Here is a 21,209-nt window from a genome sequence, read left to right as displayed (position 1 = left end):
TGGTTTCAAGCCCGTGGTGTTTTCTTGTCTTTTCTCTTGGGTAGATTCGGGCAAATGTTGAGTGTCTTGATTTTTGGTGAGATACACTTCAAAGAAATATTTCGACCTGAGGTTTCTAAAGAATCTTTTCAGTTCCGCTTCGGTCTGAAATGAATCTGCTTTAGTAGTCGGCACAAAAGAGAGCCCTCTTTCTAAAAGGGTTTGTTCGGAGAGTTTTAGATGTCTGGCGGATAGATTAAAGATCGGTATCTGAGGAGTTATGGCTGGTTGGAATACCATTGTCTGGTGCGCATGTATTGGCCTGCCTGCTGTTGTCTCCTCCTGGGGCCTTCCCCGTTGCCCCCCCTCTGAAAAAAAGGGTGTTGGGGAGGTGGTGCTGAAGAAGTATTACCGCCTGTTAGGCTGGGGTCACTGCCACTTGATGATCCTGATCTGCCTGAGAAGTTGACCACTCTATTCCGCCTGTTATAGTTGCTGTATTGCTGATGTTGTAGATCACTGTAGTAGGTATCCCTGAGGTATGGATAGGTTTTCTCCTCTCCGTACTTATTCAGGTCTTTATTGAATTTTTGGATCTTCCTATCAATTGTGATTTGTTTGAATTTTGCAACCGTTTCTTCCAATTTTCAAATTTTTTCTTATCTTCCGCTATAGTTGTATCCTCTGTGAATTTTTTCTCGAGTTCCGAAAGTTCCTCTCCTTGCTTTTTACACTCTTCTTCTGCTGTGTCGATGATACGTATAATCCAGTCGCGGCTACATTTATTCCCCACTCTAAAATTGGTTTTGAATTTTGGATTGTCCGTGAACACTTTTGGAATGTTTTTAACCTGTAGTCCATCAGGATGATTCCAGCTTTAAGATATTCTAGCATAAAAGTTCCATGCATTTCGGTTCGTATTCGTTTTTTCTTCTTCTGGTGTATGGTGTCTAAGTCATATTTATTTGAGTCTTGTAAAATGGCTCCTCCTTGTGATCCAAAAGTTGACGTGGTTCCTAGGAGTTTTTGAAAATGTTCATCAATGTAAGACACTATATTCACTTTCTCCATTTGTATGTTGCACGTGAGAATGTGTACATTTGATTAATGATCCATAAAAACGGGATCGAAATTGGCCCTACAACCACGGGTTGTGCTAGGACTAAGGTAAAAAAAAGGGCATCTGGCTAGGCCCTGATCTGCCCAGGGAGGGTACATCGAGCATGTGGAGCCCAGAGCGAATAATAACTCTAAAATCAGAACATAAGTTACATGTGAAAAAGATGGAACAAGACACCCTACGGACTCAGAGAACACTTCTCCCCCATCCTGAAGAAGGCCACATCAACCACTAGCTTCAAAGAATAGCTACTCTTGGCCAAAACGCTACAGTGCCGACCGTTTTGGCACAACGTCTTGTTCCATCTGTTTCACATGTAATTTATGTTCTGTTTTGACCTTCCAGAGTTATTTTTCGCTCTGGGCGACATATGCTCGTTTTGTAAAATTGTTTTATGTACAACAGATACTGTGTATTACTACGAGTTAAGTTCCTTGGCAGTCACGAGGATAGTACATAGTGGTTCTACCTACATGTTAAAGTTGAATTTTGTCCGTGTTGTTTTGGGTTTGTCACACAAAGAAATGCACAGAAACAGAATTGTTTTATGGAATTAAATAACCAATGTAAAAATATCTTTGTGTTCCGATTCCAGTTAAAACTCTATTAGCTAGCCACCCAATAGAGAAGTGTTCAACTATATTATCAAGAATCTGATTTGTGATTTCTCACCCTGATTTTCTATATTATATCATGATGTTCCCCCCTGGGCAGATCAGGGCCTAGCCAGGTGCCCTTTTTTTTTTTACTTTAGGCACTGAGGTCTTCCATGATACCTCAGTGGCAGTGTTAGTGTGACTATTTTTATCAGTAATGTTTGAGAAGGAAATACTAGGGACCAGATGGCTGTACCACATGTTCTTCCTGAAGAGGGGCACCTACTACCTTTTTTATGTGTTGCAAGGAACTTGGGGTTGGTCACTGTGAGTTATCTGGGGAACTCAGATGTGGACTCCCTGCTCACTGTTCTCAGAGAGGCACAGCTTCACCTCACTGATGAGGCCCAACATGGCTGAAACACGTGTATGGGGTTGCTGTTGGTACTCTTCTTCAGAAGGGAATTTCCATAGCATTTTGGTGCTGGACTGCTCATGTGGGCAGGACAAAGACTGATATGCAAATTAATATTTCCCATCCTCAAAAGGTACAGTGAGCAAAACGCGATGGCTGCGAACTCTCAAAGTGGGAAAAAACCACAGAACAGGTTATTTTGCCATGTTCTTCCTGGAACTGGGCACTGCACCTGCTACCTTTTTTGAAACTTTACTGGTTATGAGGGTCCCTACAAATCTGTATCTTCTCTATTCCCCCACCACAACAGCAAACTGCTGGGAATTCAACAGGTCCCAAGGCAGCTAATGTGCGAAAACAGACATCAAAACGTCAACTACTACACACGAACATATTCAGCACCCACGTGAGTATATTTTTTACTTTTGCCTAAAGGGTACTGCTTTAACGCTACTGATTAGCCAAAACAATTGGTATAGGAGTAACAATAGGAAGGAGATGGGAGTTGAGGTGACGGTACAGAGCCTTTGGGTGTTGTGTGTATTTTTATATTCAATGACTGACCATGGCCATACTAATCCCAATGGCCATACCCGCCCACTACACAAAACCATACACCTGGGATTTTTCTTACAGTGACATTAAGTTATGTGGTGTTATTGGGCTGCCATTATTATTTCTAAGCATTTTCCGGAAAGGTATTCGATGAACTGCAGCTGGACATCAGCTCCTGGTGTAATAAAAATGATGTCACAAAGCGTACCTTCAGCTACTTTATTTATGAGCAATGCATGTGTCCTAGCATCTGTTTGTTGCAATGAATACCTGGCAATTGGCAAGGTATCCGTTTTGGCTCTTAAAAAGGCATCAGGTAGGCCTTTGGCAAGCAGTGTCATCATATGTCCAGGTAGTCTCACCATTGGCCAGCTGTTGCCTTGCCATCCAATATCCAGGCTGTACCTTTACGGCACTTCCTGGCAAATGCCTATCCCATGTCTACAAGAAAAGGCAACACTATTGGCTTTGCTAAGGGGTGTTTTGAAAAGATTTGTTTTTGGTTTAGAATATCACAGATTAGATTGCTTTGGTGTTGGATACTGTTGTTGCAGTTGGGTCAGTGTTCAGTGGGTCTGCCCCTGAAAAGACAGCATGTATGTCAGTAAGCTATATGTTGAATGTATTGGTGTAAAATACAACATGTTTTGCTTTGCAATATTGGTTTCCGTTGTCAGTGTTTGCATTATGGCTTCATCATTTATTTTTCAGCATTTTTGAAATGTGTTTCTAGGCAGGTTTTTCATCTACGTAAGACACTGAGAAAGAAAGCAGCTAAATAAGGAAGTAACATTCCGTGCGAAAGAGGGTGTGTGAACTCAAAGGACGTCAATGCATACTTCACCTTTTGTGCATCAGCTCATTTCTTTGTCATTTCATTCCATCAAAAGACCTGCTGAACCAGCTAACTCTACTGGGACACACTAAATAACAGGCGTAGGCGATGGGAACACAACCTGTAATGGAGGAAGAGGTTGAATTGCCCGAATAGGAAAGAATGGGCGTATTCCCAGGTAGCATTTGTGATTAGATCAATTAAGGCAGCCATGCCTAGAAGTCAGTGACAATTAAGTCATTTTAAAAGATTGCATAGATTTCGGAATGTGAATTTAGGTATTTCATATAGTGCCAAGCATGGGAGGCTCGGCTTTAATTGGCGATAGGGCATCCACCCACACCCATTATGGATGAGCCAAGCCAGCAAGCAGTTGAGGGAGCAACTGGCATGAACTGAACTGCCTAAGGGAATCTCTGTTTTCCTTTGACATTTCAATAGAACCCCAGGGTATCTGCCCAACAAGCCTTGCATGGCCAATTGGGGATGCAGGCTTGGGTACTGGAGGGCTGAATTTGTGAGGGGACACTCTGGTACCCTCTTGCACATGCTGAATGTGTTGGGGTTTCCCGACCAAGGCCCTCAGCTCCACTGCGTATATGCAGCAGTAGCCAGGAAGCAATATATGCTGCACAGGAGTCGGAGGGCCTTCATCACGAGGCTGAGAGGACCGGAAACCGAAGAGGGGCTGCAGGTAAGAAAATACAAAAGATGTATTTGTTTGTTCATGTATGCAAATGTTTGTGTTGGTTAGTGGGTGCATGAATGAGAGAATGCATGTTGTTTGGGTGTGCGTGTTTATGTGAGGCCATATGAATGCTGTAAGGGTGTGAGGGTGAATGTGAGTGAATGAAGAATGAATGACACCGTATGAATGCTGATGCACGTGTGTGTAAATGCTGGCATTACTTATCAGTAATCTTTATTAATCCTAGTTGTAGGATTTCTCATCTAATGTTTTACTTTTGATATAACCTTACCGCACACGTAAGTAAAAGGATGAGAAAGAGGGACGTGGATTTAAAGCTGAGATTACTTGCCGGTAATCTTCATTATCCTGGTCATACTCTTACTCGTCCCAGTACATACCTTTGAGGTAAGATTATCTCACAAGTAAGTGCTGGGACGAGGAAGAGGGACACGAAGGTAATATGATAGTGAATGAAGAATGAATGATGATGTATAAATGCTGATGCGTGTGTGAATGTGAGAGTGAATGAAAAATGTATGAATGTTGATGTAAGTGTGTTGAGTGGATGAAGACTGAATGTTGCCAATGCTCGTGTGTGTGTGCGTGTGTGTGTGTGTGTGTGTGTGTGTGTGTGTGTGGAGAGCGAATAATGAATGATGCTGTATGAATTCTGATGCGTGTGTACGAGAAGGAATGATGCCATTTGGATGCTGAAGCATGTGTGTGGATGTGAAAGTAAATGAATAATGAAAAATGCAGTATGAATGCTTGTCTGTGTGTGTGTGTGCGTGTGTGTGTGCGTTTGTGTGTGTGTGTGTTTCTCAGAATGTTGGGATTACTTACCCTAATGTTCATTACTCCAAAGCCTACCTTACCTCACAAGTAAGTATGTGTACACCATTGGAGAGGAAAGGTAAGCTAGGACAATGTGTCATAAATTGTTGGGTATGAAATCTGTTCCATAATCCCTGAATCATGAGGGAAGTATTCTGGCACAATGTGATGTACCTAACATTGTGCAAGCAATGCCCACAAGACATAGCTGCGTACATTCACAATGGCTATTGTGAGCATTGGGGGAGGGGGGGCAACAATGGTAATCCACTGTTACCCAGTTCTATTTACATAGTATCGGATATTTTTTATTTGATTAGTGTTTGGTTTACAAGAAACCTTTCACATTAAAATGCAAATAAAACCAAGTTAAACACACATCAATATCCCCAAATCCACCCTTCACTTAAATCCAATAAAAAAAGTTAAAAGCAATCAACAATCCACAAATCTCCAATTATTGTATGCGTACAAAGGAAAGAAGGTCATTCAAAAGTCCCCTAACGTTCCTTTGACACATACAATCTTAATTCTATTCCGAATTGCATGCCTGTAACAACCATGTCATCCATAAATCTAAGCAAGTTGATGGTTTGGCTCACACTTTCTCCACTTATGAGCTTATACCACCATTTATCTGGAGACAGCCAGGCAAGGCTGTTCAGTATTTTGCCCAAGTGTAGTGTTCTTTTGTCAGTCAGCCCCTGACAGCACAACATTAAGTGATAGAGAGATTCTTTAGTGTCTGATGTTTTACAGAATCTAAAATTGACATCCAATTCCTACCTCAGTTTCCTATTTAGCAAGACCTCCTTTGTGGGAGTAGATTCAGCCTGAGTCTCGGAAATTGTGCTCGCATTAAACTGCATGGGAATAGCCTAAGATAACTCTACGTGGAGTTCCTGTGTCTACATTCCACCAGTAAAGTTGCAGTAGGTCTTGCACTGCTCCCTGGCTGAAATATTGTCCATCCAATCTTTCCTTCATAGCTTGATATTAGTAGCCTCAGGGTTACTCAAAAGATCTGATTGAGGTCAAGCACAGTACAATTGATTACGTTTTTGCACTCAGAAGATCCACCGACGTGTTAGCCTGCAATTAACTCGCTCCCTTCTTCTTGGTGACTACTAATTTCTTCACTCAGGAGCTCCTCAGTGCACTCTCCTTCGTAGACAATGCCATAAAGTCCTTGCTGCAGACATTTTGAACTTTAGCTGCTTCACATGGTTTGGCCATCGGTGGGGGGTTTCCGTTGCCCGGGCACTATAGGTGGGGGGATTGCATCCCTCAAGGCCATCCTTACCAGTCACATGGCCCTTTTCACTGTTAGATAGTTTAGAGCCACCCGGGCGTTGGGCGTCCTCCACCGTTCATATAGAAAGGAGATCACAGTTGCGAGGAAGCGGCTGAGCTTTATTTGTTTGCAAATGTGTTGTCCCTAGGCAAGAAGGGGATACGCCCCACTGCATGTCCTGTTCCAACGTGGCTGCCACTCCAACAGGACCCGGTCAGCTATTTCACTATCGACAGCTTTGTGTCTATTTCCCAGTGGTTTATTAAAGAAGAAACGTTTCCTTTTTAACCAGTCACTGTCACCGTCAGAGACGGTCAGTAGTTTTCTTTTCAGGTGAAGGGAAGAGGATGCAGTCCCATGCTTCTCTTTCGTTGTCCTGGGGTCGATTGTATTGTCCTCTAGGCTCCCCATAACTGCTTTAAAGACCTGTTGCAGTAGATTTCTACTAGTATATGCCCCTTTGAACAAGACGACTGACATTAGAGTGCCATAGCGGATCAGGAAGGCAATGAATGGCTTGCTTTCAAGGGAGTTAGCCAGGTGAGAGTCAGTTGCAGCGTGTTGGCAGCAACCGTCTCTAGGCCACCAGGCAAGTCCGCTGCGGCACATCGCCCTTCCATAATCGTGCCCGGGAGCAATTTTACTGAATGGGCAATTTCAGAGTCCAGCGCCGTATCCCTTCTCGACTCAGGTGGGCCCAATTTCTTTGTGAAGGCCTCCTCACTTTTAAGGCGCGACTTGCACCTTGTACGTGGGAACGACTCCTCAGCCATGGTCTGGGCTGTGAACAGGAGCGACTCATCCTAGTAGAGCAAGCCATCAAAAGAGAGGAAATCCCAACTCCCGGCTTCTGGGACCCCCACAGACCACAGGATCACCACACTCCAAGCGCGAGTCAAGCACCAGAAACGGTGGCGTAAGGCTCTTCCTAGAAGGCAGCAAATTATACTAGAACAGTTCCAAATACAGTTCCAGTTATGACGACCGGTGAAGCCTTGCTGCGGGTCCGAATTGCCTGAAACTCCATTGACAAAGAAGCCCTTGAAGGTTAACTTCTTCCCTTGAGTTTGGTGGGAACAACCAACTCGTGAGCAGCCTGGACACCGTCCCCTCCTGGTCGAATTTTCTACAGAGTCTGTGGAAAACCGGATAGCCAGTGTGAAAGATACCAGTTTGTGGTCTTTAAGGCACTTACAACTTAAACTGACGTATTGCCAAGCTTCTGGCCTCATCCTTGGGCAGTGCAGGAACCTCCTGACGTCCTCCTTCTTATCCCCACGACTGAAGCTCAGGAGCAGCGAGATCTGCTCAAACTGCCAGGAACAACTGCCTCAGCTACAGCTCTTAAAGGTACTGTGCAAACGCGGTCCGGAAAACCTTTCGGCCACGGAGAAAGTTTGTGAAACTTTCCCAACTTCCAAGCCTTGCCCTTCCCTAAACATTTGTCAAACTTTTCACCTAGCCAAATTCTCCTAATATCTGTGGCAAAGACGTAACCGTTTACTAGCAGAACTGTGCTATCCTATACAAAGACTCTGAATCATTGACTTTGGCCCAGGCCTATGAACTGAATTGCTGGTTGTAGTTTACTGAAACCATTTGCCCTGCCTATGAAAGTATTTGTGCTGTTGATTCTTATAACCTTGTCTTTTTATCCCTTTTTAAAGTATATGAAGTGCCATTATGCTCCTATTACTGCCATTATTGAACCACTGTATGAGTTGGTCCTTTGTGCAACTTGTTCTACTGCTCACTCAACTCTTGAGATAAGTATGGCTGCTCAGCCACTACTGCCACATATCTGTGTAGTACAGGCTTGTACCAAAGGGGAAATTGTACTGCCACTTATAGTCTTAATTGCATGTAGTGTTCCCCAAGGGTACTGCATGTGATTCTGCCTAACAGTATGTTGCTGAAATTAGAATTATCAAATCAGCCCCATGGACAAGCGCTCCTTCCTTCAGCTGAAGCTACTCCACAAAGTGTCTTCCTTTTATCCCATGGGGCAGCTCACCCATGTTGGTAGGGGCACTTGTCAACTTGCGATTAGACTATCGCAAGTCCCTTTACTCTGGCAACCATGCCTATCAACTTGATAGCTTGGAAAAGATTCAAAATGTAACTAGTCACTGGATCATCAGTTTAAACAAACATCATTCTATTGCTACACATTTTAAAGTCTCCAACGGCTCCCACAATCAAATACACAGGTCTTTGCCCCACCTTTAAAAGTGTTGATGGTATTTATTGGTTCAAGCTACCTGCGAGACAAGATTCAGCTCTAACTTCCACCACAAGACCTTTGCTATTTTGATACCAGCCTTCTTATAAATACACCTTGTTGCTAGCTCAGAGTCACACCTCGTCTTTCGAACCCTCTGTCGACTCACATTAAAGCTGTTAATTAATGCATGTAGTTGAGGAGAGCAATCAAAACTGCCCTCTTTTAACTCCCCTGTCCATGTACCAACTTCTGCAATTTTCCTCCATTTCACCTCCTCTGAGTCTTCTCCCTAGCCACCCACTTTCTTGTTCATTCACGAACCGCTGTGATGTTGTCTCACCAGCACCATGAGGTGCCTTTGGTAACTCTGGTATTCATCCAATGGAAGCAGACCGCAGAGGACCACCATATTCCCTTTGTAGGACCTTAAGTGATCGTCGGCATTCCAAACAAATACACAGAGGTTCTTAACTGACGACCAGTGCCAGCATACCAATGACGTCCTGTGTAATAACCGCAGTATAGTGATCAGCTCCCATATGCCCCAGCAGCCTCTGAGTCAGATATTATCACCTACAAGAGAACTTTGCACCCCCGCTGGTAGCTGTTTATGGTCCACAAGAGACCCGGTCAAAGCGCTCAATGCCTGTGATCAGAGCAGTGCACCTGTACGAGACCCTTTGAATGAGGAGGGGTTATCATTGTCTTGAAGGCTGGGAGTAACACGGATGAATGACTTAGTGTGGGTGGGGAGAGGATGAGATCTGTCTGTGGTGGGGAAGATATCAATTATGCTGTCTACGCATGCTCTTAGCGCCAGTGTGGCTATTTGAATAAACAATAATGCACCAGTTACATCAACGTTTTCTATCCGAAACTCCAAAATAGTCTTTCTTCAAAAGTGTTCCTGTTGGCCCAACCACACTTCTAGCACCACACACATAGTAACTGTAACTACTTTTGTGAAGTTCAAAATTCTAGCTTTGCACATTAGTTGTTTTAGCTTACACACACTCATTTGCAAACAGTCCAGCGAGTTACCCGAATGTCTTGCATTGTGAGTACCATAGACTAAGTTTTAAACCCAATCCTGCTTTATTGCTCTGCAAATGCCGATGTTTACGATGTACAGCGGTTATGAACTGACTATTTTATTGCACACAATAAAAGACTTTTGCTCGTGTTTTCTTTTTTTGGACAGTGGCATATTTTCAAATGCGAATTTCCCGAAAGAGAAATGTGATTGCTATCCTGGAACATGCCAACACAACCCTGAGCCGCCTCCACCTCTATGGCGTGCACATTATTGAAGGCATTTTCTTAGTTCACTTGGCGGCAATACTTTTGAACTGCACAATTCGGGAGTCCTTTTCCTAAGAAAACGAGAATTCGACGAACCCGCGGACACTGACCTTTAGACGGGGATGGCTGTGAGGCTGTTCGAGACTGGAGGGCACTCTCTCGGGTGAAGCGCAGCTCGGTGGTAGGCGTGGAAGCAGCGGCTGCCTTCGCTGGTCCGCTGTGTGCCCTGGCTGCAACCGGGTGCGATGGTTCACTCAGTTGCCACGGCGACGAAGGGCTGGGCCGTGCACGGACTGCCCACGAAACCCGAATAATGTCTAGCTTACACTTCAGCAGCACACCTGTAATTGACCCGTTCGACTGCTTTTAGACTCCACCTTGAGAGCCGCTGTAGAGGGAGCTTCCTGGAGCGATGTGTCAGCCAGCGGCCAGGCGAGCATTGCTCAATACGTTTGAGCATGTGCTACGTGTTCGTTTGTGAATTAACGACACACCGTGTCACCCGCGCACTTTTTGCTGCCATATCTTATGGGCGCTTCGATTTATGTATGAGTTGCGCAGTCTAAATTACTCTGAAATAACACGCACGCCATGCCAAGTCCAGTTCTTTCAGTGGCAGTATTTACTGTTCTTAAGTACATGCTTTGTAATCTCAGAGTACGGCCATCAAATGTAATCCCTCGACGATTTAGCATGTAAGAAGTGTGGGTGGGCTTGGCCACACCGTGTGGCTAGTTTACCTTGCCGAGCTATTTTACTTGAGGAGCACATGTGTATCTATTTCCACAAAGTTTACAAAAGTGCCGTGTCGTTTTCTGGCATCATCCTCAGATCTGCCCCATCAGCGCAATGGTACACAGAGCCATGGGAGCGAGCGCCTTGACCAGGGAGACGTACTCCGTTGTGAGATTTGATATGGAAATTGTTAGAATCTGTAACACGATACAGTGCTATTTCTGCATTACTACTGGGCCCGGTGCCACAATACGTCACTGCATAGATAATGTACGTGTGCATTATGAATTGTTTTTCCTACTAAAGCTGAGTAGGCCATTGTTGCACCATTAAAAACTGAAAATATGAGCACATTTTAATTACTCTTTCCCGGATATAGACAGATGTCTTAGTAAATAGCTCCAGGAAATTGACGAGTCTCTTAATATTGCTTGTCCTCTTTCTCAGACTTCTAGCATATGAATTATTGGAGGTAGGCCCAAGCTGGTGTCACACCACCCACCCGTGCCAAAAGCAGATGAAATATGAATTGTGTTTGAAACAAGGTAGGCTGCAGTTTATCATCGTGCTAGTTTATAGGCAAGCCAATAACCAGGGACTAGGACCGCAACAGCATACTTGCCAACCCTACAGATTTGGGCAGTAGGCTGCTGCTTTTGATGCAGTCCTACCACCTACAGATTTTAGTGACAGATCCTACTGCTTTTTACAGTGGTGAGTCATTTAGTAATTTGTGTGACTCTAAGGCAGGATCCAGGACAAAGGATGCAACACATAGTCTGTCTGTACAGTAGGCTGGTAGGTGATTACTTTGATTGGGCTCAGACCAATCCACTAACCTGACAGCTACTTGACTCTGTCCTGCACTCTTGCTGGGACAACCATTAGGTGAACCACCAGTGAAAGCAAGTGGCAGAGTGTAACACCATCACACAGTATCTGCTGACAATTTGGTGTTAAGTTAAATTGAAATGAAATTATATTATATAGAGCGCGACCAGGCAAAAAGGGAGGGGAGCAAGGGAGAGAAAAAACAGAAAAAAAAAGAATGCGATCTTACTAGGCCCAGTGACATTTAAGAAAGTGCAAGGAAGGGAGGGAGTGGAAAGTGCGAAGCAGAGGAGAGAAAACATAAATAAATATTAAATAGAATAAATAATAAATAAGGGCTTTAAACCATGGTAGTGCAGCCAGCAAGTGGCAGGTGAAAGTTAGCCAGAAAGGTATATCTGATAAGTGCAGAAGAAACGTGGTAGGGGGACTGTATGGGTACAGATACAGAACCCTTGTGCAAATGGTGGTCTGGAGGCAGTGCAGGAGGGTGGCAGGGTGAGCAGATACCTGGGCCCGTAAGAAAAGAGGGTGGCCAGGTGCACAATGCTATGAGAAGAAACAGCTCAACAGGGGAGAAGGGGGGCAAAGGCAGAGACAAAGAGGAAGGTCTTGAGAAGTTTCCAGAACTGAAGATGTTTTTCCTCAAGTTTCAAGGTGGCCGGGAGGTTGTTCCAAAGGGAGTCACCAGCCGAAGACAGGGATCTACCCCCAGCTCGTTTTTTTGCAAACCGACTAACCCTGAGGGAGTTAGAAGTAGAGGAGCGAAGGGCTCGAGAGGGGAGGTATTTACGGAGGGATAGTTGAAGGTATTTTGGGCCCAGGCCCCAGAAAGCCTTGTGAACAATGCAGAGGGTTTTAAATTTAATCCTTGCATCCACTGGGAGCCAATGAAGGGTTTTCAAGGCTGGAGCGATAAGATCCCAGGGCTTGAGGCCAAGGACAAGTCTTGCAGTCCTGTTCTAGATTAGTTGTAGAGGGCGGAGAGTGGAGGCAGGTAGATTTAGGAAGAGGCTGTTACAGTAATCCAGTCTGGAAAGAACCAGAGCTTGGGAGACTTTGAGCTTTTGAGGGAAGGAGAGGAAAGGCAGAGTACCTCTGAGGAGGTGTAGTAAAAAGTTAGATGTTTTGGAGACATCAGAGATGTGTGCGGAGAAGGAAAGTGTAGAGTCAAAGATAACCCCAAGGTTCTTAGCCGCACAAGTGGGGGTGGGAGGAGGGCCAAGGGAGGCCGGCCAGAGAGTGAGAGGAAAGGATGGAGATGGTGTACCAATAAGGAGGATCTCAGTCTTGTTGGCATTTAGACATAGAGCATTGGCGGCACACCAATTTTGAATGGGGATTAGACAATCAGAGATGAGGGAAGGAGAGGAGGAAGCTGAAGGAAGCCTGAAAATGAGTTGGGTGTCGTCAGCATAGCACTGGAAAGTTGAGCAGAACATTGAGATGCAGTAAGCAAGAGTTGCCAGGTATTGGTTGAAAAGCCAGGGCGAGAGAGTTACTATTCAGAATTAGACATTTTTTACATTTCAACATCTTTGCATGTTGTTCTGTTTGTATGTTTTGTATTTTCCTGTGATGTCATTGTTATGGGAATTATTATTTTTGAAACTTGAAAAATCCTACATCTTTTTGGTCACAGAATGTTGGCAAGTATGCGCAACAGGCTCATCATAAATACCAACAATTACTTCTAGAAAAAGCACCACCCCAACAAGATTGTTACCCTTCAATTAGTTTCCCAATGTCTGCAATGGGTAAAGGGCTGCCTATTTCTTCTGAGGTCTTACAGTGATGCCTTCTCATGCAACACTGGGGAATTTCTGGCAGCTGTCTTCCACTGGCACTAGTGGCCCATGTTCCTGGCCCGTTGAATAGCCATGTAACTCTGCAGAACCTCTGAGGTGGGCAATCAATATCTCACACATCCCCCATCTCTTTAGGTGCACTTAGCCACCCTCAATTCCCACTCTGCTATCAAACATTCCTCTGAAATCTGTCACCTCCTTGCTCTCGCTGAGACATGAGTCAAGGCCAGCCAGTCACTGCTTTTGACACCCTTCTCCCTGAAGGCTACAAGATCCTGTCCAATCCAAGGGCCTCAGTGACCTTCCCTAAGTGGGTTACTACCTCCATCATCACCACCCAAACCTCCTCATCCTTTGAAAGCCTAGTCTGCAGGGTGTCTGTCTCACCTACTTCTTGTGTATTCTCGCTACCATCTACAGACCCCTAGACCATTCTCCCTCTTCCTCTCAGAATGGGGTGACCTGTCCGCCTCTCTTCTTGCCTCCTCCCCCAAACTTAACTTCCTTGTTGACTTCAACATCCATCCCAACTCTCTCGATGGGGCCTCTGTTCTCTTCCGCAACCTTTACGTCACTCTCTCCCTCTCTATCCTTCCTTATGGCCCAACCCGCTCGGCCGGACACACCCGTGATGCTCTCATCTCAACAGACATCCCGCTCTTACCCTCTCATTACCCCTCTCTCGTGGTCTGACCAGTTTCTCCTCTCTTCTAACCTTGTCCTTCCCTGTCTCCTGCCGCCTCCACCAGCACTGCCACCAGCACTGCCAGTCTCCTTCTCTGTCATTTGACCAATGGAGTGTGTGTCTGTCGATACATTTACCTCTTCCTTCATCCCTCCTCCACCCCCCTCATTTGACTCTCCTTCTGATTCTGTTCTTGCTAACCTCCACCTCTCTATCTCCAACACCATGGACATCCTTACCTCTGTCATGAGGATCCGCATGAAGCCTGCCTTCAAATGCAACTCTTGGAATGACTCAGACTTGGCCACTTTGAAATGGAAGTGTAAAGCTGCAGAGTTGAAGTAGCTGGCATCTAGCACATCCTCTGACAAACTGGCCTGCCACCTACTTCAAAGGCAATACCACCTCTCTATCTGCTCCAATAAGAGGGCTCATGAGACTCTACAGTCGTCCGCTCTATGAAAGTCTCCTCTAAACAGGTGCTCCCCTGCTCTTCCAGCACCATATAGGACAACATTGCCTCTCTCGCTCCAGCTTTGGCTGATCTCTGCAACCACTCATTTGCCACTGGCTCCTTCCCCCAACCCCTCAAGCACTCTCTTGTGCACCCTCTCCTAAATAAGGTTAGCTGCTGACCCTTCATGCCCGGCTAACTATTACCCTATGTCCATCACCCCTTTCTTGGCCAAACTCATGGAGAAACTGGTCATTCCCCAACTGACCCTACACACTGAATTGGCCGGCTGTCTCCACGATCACCAGTCCGGTTTTAGGACTGCCAAAGGCACGGAAACTGCTCTCCTGAACACCTGTGAAGACCTGCACTCCAGCCTGGATTCCGACACCCCTCTGTTCTTATAATACTTGATCTCTCTTCTGCCTTTGACACAGTCAACGCCTCCACCCTCATAAACCATCTCTGTGATACCATAGGCATCATGGACAGGGTACTGGCATGGCTTCCTTCCTCTCTAACAGACCCTACCAAGTGCAAATGGGACCTTATCTCCCCTCCACAAAACTCTCTACCTGTGGCGTCCCCCAGGGCTCCATTCTATCACCATGGCTCTTCAACATCTACCTGGCCACTCTACCCTACCTGATCTCCACTTTCTCACCTAATTTCCAGTGTTATGCAGATAACACACAGCCTCCCTTCAAGCTGCCTTCTTCTACGCTTACCTCCCTCATACCTGACTGCTATTCAGGCATGGTGCTCTGCCAGTGATCTCTACCTTAATACCAGTAAGACAGAGATCCTACTCATTGAGACCCCTGCTCCCAGTTTCCCCCCATCTCTCTGGCCAGACTCATTGGGTCCCATTCCTTCACCCACCCCCCCAGGCAAAAAACTTTCGGATCATCTTTGACTCCACTCTCTCTTTCTCTCCACACATCACTGACCTTGCCAAGTAGTCCAACTTTCAGCTCCACCTTCTCAGGGGCATTCTACCTTTCCCCACCTTCACAGAGAAGCTCAATGTCTACAGAGCCTTGGTTCTCTCTAGGCTTGACAACTGCAACAGCCTCTTCCTCAATCTGCCTCTTTCCTCCCTTCGTCCCCTCCAACTAATGTAGAATAGGACAGCAAGACTTATCCTTATCCTCAAGCCCAGGGAACGCATCTCTCCTGCCCTAAAATCTCTACACTGGCTCCCGTTGATCGCAAGGTTGAAATTCAAGAGCCACTGCATTATCCAAAAAGCCATCTGGAGCCGGGGACCTCTTTGCATCCAGCATTCCCTCCCTAAATACCACCAGACCACAGTCCTTCGGTCCTCTGGCTCCAACTCTCTGCAGGTCAAACACTTCTCCAAGCAGAGTGTGGGCGGTAGATCCCCTTCTGCAGCCAGCTCCACCCTCTGGAATGGCCTTCCTTCCCTCCTCTGTCTTGAGCCAGATCTTCTAAAATTCAAGAAACTCCTCAAGACTTTCATTTTCTCTTGTTCCTCCCTTCTCTCACTCCCATGCTAACTCTCCCTCTGCAGCTACAACTGGGGACTAAGGCCAATATAACCGTTTTTGTTGTGTGTTATTCCCCTGTTGCCCCATCCCCCATCTTGTCTTGTGGCATCTGGAAACACTTGTGTATAGGTGCCATATGAATGTCCAATAAATAAAAATAAATAAATGAAACTCACCTTCTCAATAGCTTCACAAAGCATATAAGAAATATGCCCAAACACACTTCAAATAAGTGGACCCAATGCACTGTTGGCCATTCCCCAAAGATCACACCCTTGCCCTGCCCCCTCCTCTCTCATTATATAGTGGGCAGGATCTTACCTCACAAGTGCCCATCTATTTGCCTGACCATCTTTCCCTTCCAGGCAACCTTACTTGGCCTTCTGATAGGACTGTGTTCTTTTTTATTGACTATAATGAAATAAGTTGGCTCACAAACTCAAAGCCCACAGTGCCCATTAACATTTCCATTGGTCAGTTAATCAAGCAGTGGGCCAGCTTGATCAACGGACTGAGATCAGTGTGTCTGGTCTCATGGTCCTTGGGTGCCCATTCATGCATCCTTTACAATGGTCTCTGACTATATTATATTGCACACTCCCAGCAAAGATGATAAGCTACTTAAGAAGGATCTTAGTTTATGGAGTGGTGGGTCCCCTCCCAAGGAAGTGCTGTTGCCACAGTCTCAATTTTATGTAGTTGTATAATGGTGTTTTATTAGGTTTTCCAATCCCATTCATGGTTTGCTCATATCCACAAATGGGTTGCCTCTTCTTTACTCTTGCATGTTGTGATGTCTGTGACATGAACAAATGACATATGTAAGACATTTAAGTACTTGATATCCTTCATATGTTTCTAGCTTGAAAGGCTTTTTAAATTCCCATACTGCAACATGGTACTCAATCTAGGTGTCGTCAGAGATCGGCATTTCCTGCTGCTCTAACTTCAAAGAACATGCGCACTGGCAAAACGATGTAATGCTGTTCCTCATTCATCTGGAACCACAGGAGAAAGTCCTTTGCCACATGTGGCAGTTTTTGATAACTGTACCTTACTATACTTGTTATATCCTTCGGCAATGTCACATATGGCAGCTTCAGGGCCCTGCAGTATGTATCGCATTTTGATTGGGCGACTAGTTTGCTACATCTCCGTGCCCAAAAAAAAGTGTGACTTGCTCTGGCAACTTTTAGTGGGGTGAGCACATGGAACGGATGCCTCCTCAAACTTTTGATTGATGGAACCCAAAGGCAGTTAAAGGGAGGATCTCCCTGTCATCCTTACTTGATCCACATCGGGTGCCCTCTACAGACAGATTCTCTCTAAAGGGCACAGACCCAATGGCTCAGGCACAAAAAACACACAGGATCTGGGAAATAATGCTCTCCTCAACCCCAAAGCAGAGTGCATAGGTTCAGGGATATTACCCAGGGGGCAGGGTTAAGGCATGACAACCAGAAAGAGGACCCCCCAAGATGAACAACTAGCCAACTTCTATTGCCACATCAGAGCAGGGGCCATCCTCAGTGGTGAGGCAAATCAGTCTATCCCTACAACATATGCCTGAAGAGAGACACATGTATTCCTTTTCCTTAGATGGAGGCTGGAAGACAGGACTAAAGAATGTCGGACAGAAAAGGACTACCCAAGGGAGAGAAGGGCTAATCCCCAGTTCCATATCAGAGCTGCAAGCAAGGGAGCTGCAAGGGAGGAGGCATGAAATACCCGTTCACAATAACAAACCTTAGACCATTTCAACCAAAGAGATGCTGGGAGGACAGGCTAAAGCTGTATAAATGCCCACAAGTAAATCAGTCTAGAAGTGGAAGTGTTTTGGAAAGAGCTGAAGGGAGGAGCCTTGGGAGAGCGAGAGTACAAGATTGGGAGACAGAAGTGTGGAGCCAGAGAGGACAAGAGTCCCTTTTGTGAAAGCTGGAAAAGCAACCAGATGGGCCGGTTCTCAAAACAAGGCTGAAGAGGCTGGGGGAGAGGCCCAGGGGGCTGGGCAACACTGGGGTCTGAGGTCTGTGTTCTAGAATAAAGGCCCAGAAGAGTGCCAAGAGAAACAACCTACAGAGCTGGAGTGGATGTTAAAGAGAGGGCGAGTGATGGCCGAAGGACATGTAAGTAACCATAAAAGAGGTACAAAGTGGGGTGAGGAAACTAGGAGCGAACTAGAGAAGCCGCTTTTTGATAGACTTGATGATCTGGGAGGCATATACCAAACTACGCTGATGACACACAGATACTAATACCTATCACTGGGGACCACATTACAGACAGTAAGACCCTTAATAACATCTACAGCATCATACAAGCCTGGATGGCGACACATGGACTGTGTTTGAACAATGAGAAGACAGAGTTGCTTCTTTTAGGGGCCCTTTCTAAACTAAACAAATTAGGAACAACTTTCAACTCCTTCAACATCGATGGTAACATAATCAAAGTTGCCAAGTCAGCGAAAACATTAGGAATCCACATCGACGCGGCACTCACGCTAAATAGACAATAACACATTGGCTTCATCCACATCACAGACATGCAAGTTAATCACAGCCTGTCGCCCATATTTGTCCACACCCAATTGCATCACAATAGCCAGAGCTTTAGTATTATCCAAGCTTGACTATTGCAATGCACTTCACCTTGGAACCTCCCAATGTAATCTGAATGAATTGCAAGTCGTGCAAAATAATGCTGTCAGAGCAGTTTTAAACATTCATAGGAATCAACATATCACTGCAGCAAGACAAGTCATCAAATGGCTTAACATGAAGCAAGGAATTGATCTGAAAATACTTTCCACTACACATAAGTGCCTAGCTAACAAAGCTCCCATCTACCTATCCAATACTATCAGCAGACATGCCTCCAGCAGACCTATCAGATCAGCCCAATCTCACTGTGTCACTATTCCTAGATTCAAACAACAACGCGCAGGATGGGCTAGCTTTCCAGTCCAAGCGGCTAGAAAATGGAATACATTACCTGCACCTTTGAGAGAGGAACTGGCTTTCCTCCTCTTTCGCAAAAAAGTTAAAACCTGGCTGTTGGTGCAAGACCAGGCATAATATACAGTCTCACACTGTAGATATGTAAATGCCGTCATTACCTGCCACAGTAGTACTAGGTTCTACTGATACTGTCATGCCTATGTAAATGTACATATTGCATATACATTTGTAAATTACTGCATGTTTGTAACTAACTGCTATGTTCTATAATTATGCCCCTTGATTGACTGTTTGTCTGTAACATGTACAAATAGCGCACATATGACTGCGGGCTGGGTCCGCGCTTTACAAATAAACTATAAACTATAGAGGCGGGTGACATTTACAGTAATATGATGGCGCTTGGAACCCAGAGGGACTAACAAGCTGCCCAAAGTAATGGAGAAGACAATAGGAACATACATGTGTTTTGCAAATGTAATTGGTTACTTATAATGCAGTTAAACCCAGAGGTTTCTAAGCGCAGACCCGGGGATTGAACCTGTATTGCTCAGTGTCGTCTTGCTTCCAAGGCGAGTGTGTTGCCCCTGAGCTATCCTCCCTCTGTTTTAAAAAGTGGAAGGAGAAGGAAGGATGTTGGGGCCCAGACGGACAAAGGTTTTGCCGAGGGTGGGGTGAAAAAGACTGAAAGACATAGAGCTGTTTATGAGTTGTGATAGGCATAATAAAGGTGGGACCCAAAGACGTAAAGAAATGAAAGGCAGACTAAAAGGTGAAGAAAGTAAGAGAAACATGAGATGTTTTGACAATATTGACTGTGAGCGAGGCCGAAAGTAGTGAAGAGGTTGAACTTAAGGTGAAGAGGTTGAACTTAAGGGAACGCAAAACAAAAGTGGTGATGGCTGGAAGTTTTAGAATTAATCTTAACCTCTGACATTGCTCTGGGAAACCCTCCAGACCATCGTTGTTCACCTGCCAAGGCATTACAAATGGGGAAAGAACGTATGCAAATTGGGCTGGATTCCACCCCAAAAGGGGCATTCCAGCACAAACAGCAATGTGACATCTCTTTTGTTTTGCTGAACTTAAGAGACGCCAGAAAGAGAGAGGTACAGGAAGAGATGAAGGAGGTGAAAGGGGTAGCAGTAATCATAAGAATACTGATGATGAGAAGAGTGTTACCTGAAAGGGGTTATAGAGGTGTGTTGAGTCTACTTAGTTATGCTTACATAAGTAAGCATACATTGGGCAATGAATTATATGTAACATAGTTATATATGTGGCTGTAGATCAATCACAATATTCCATTCATTTGCTATATGACTTTGGTTCTACTGTGATGTATGTGTGTTCTACTGTGATGTATGTGTGTTCTCAGAATGTTATAATTTGTGGATGTTCTTTAAACTTTAGTTGGGTTCTGCATTTATGGGTGGTGCCTGCTGTCGCTGTGAGCTTAGCTCAAAATAAAGAGATTGAACTTTCAAAGTTGCCTAGAGCCTTCACTCCACATTGGCGACGAGGATTTGCTTCACGGACCCGTCGGGAGCAGCTGAGCCTCCATCTGAGTTCTGATCTCTGTGCCAATTGCCGGCGGCGCTGCCTTGCATCTGCATCAGCGACAGCAGGCAGACTGATGCAAGGCGGCATGAAGAAATATCCGGAGAAGAGGTGGATCACCCAGGCAGGTCAGCCTTAATTTGGGAAGAGCCGTGGGGGAGCCGTGGGGCGGTCGCGTGAACACTACTGTCAGCGCGCAGGCCCCGCGAGCCATGGGGGAGTCGCGCACAGATGTTAGAGCGCAGGCCCCGCCTTCACGGCACGCGTGCTGTTGCTCGCGGCTTTCAGCTGGCTCTGGCCGCGCGCAGATACATGTGCTGCTGCACACGCTGAAGGGGGCGTGTCGGCTCGAGCCCCGGTCTCCATTGTGACACTAGTTGCCTGGCAACGTGCTCCTCTCACCAGCCCCGATCTCCATTGTGACGTCAGTTGACTAGAAACCGGACTCCCACCCTGGGAGACATAAAGGAACTTTATTAAAGGAATTCTAGAACTGGCAACAATAAAGACACTTTGTTCCAGGAAGGCACAGGTGATAATAAAGCTCTCTTCGCTGGGACTGAGGGGCTTGTACACCAAAGACAATCGTTTCTTGCAGGGAACATTGCACAAATACTTATCAATATTTGACATTGCTAGTCCCGTCACTTATAAGCCATCACAGTCATCTGTGCTTACACAATTGGTACACATTTTTGTTCACCATGGCGGCATCAATTCCGCCACCCATTTCGTTTCTCAATGAACCAGGCCGTCCCCCTCTCAGGTGGGACAAGTGGAAGGACACATTTGAAAATTACCTGGTGGCGATGGGCGGAGA

General features: G+C 45.5%; 1 protein-coding gene across 1 annotated transcript in view; it reads right to left on the bottom strand.

The window, feature by feature from the left end:
* Positions 1-10,098, bottom strand: part of FAM3D (FAM3 metabolism regulating signaling molecule D) — a 550,272-nt gene extending 540,174 nt beyond the window's left edge. Inside the window, exon 1 of the mRNA XM_069643754.1 lies at positions 9,956-10,098. The gene's annotated coding sequence lies outside the window, so the exon portion shown is untranslated. The remainder of the gene's footprint in view (positions 1-9,955) is intronic.
* Positions 10,099-21,209: the final 11,111 nt, after the last annotated feature.

This window comes from Ambystoma mexicanum, chromosome 2p (genome assembly GCF_040938575.1).
Source record: "Ambystoma mexicanum isolate Mex_15411 chromosome 2p, UKY_AmexF1_1, whole genome shotgun sequence".
In the NCBI taxonomy this organism is placed as follows: Eukaryota; Metazoa; Chordata; class Amphibia; order Caudata; family Ambystomatidae; genus Ambystoma; species Ambystoma mexicanum.
This window is presented reverse-complemented; position numbering and strand designations above follow the sequence as displayed.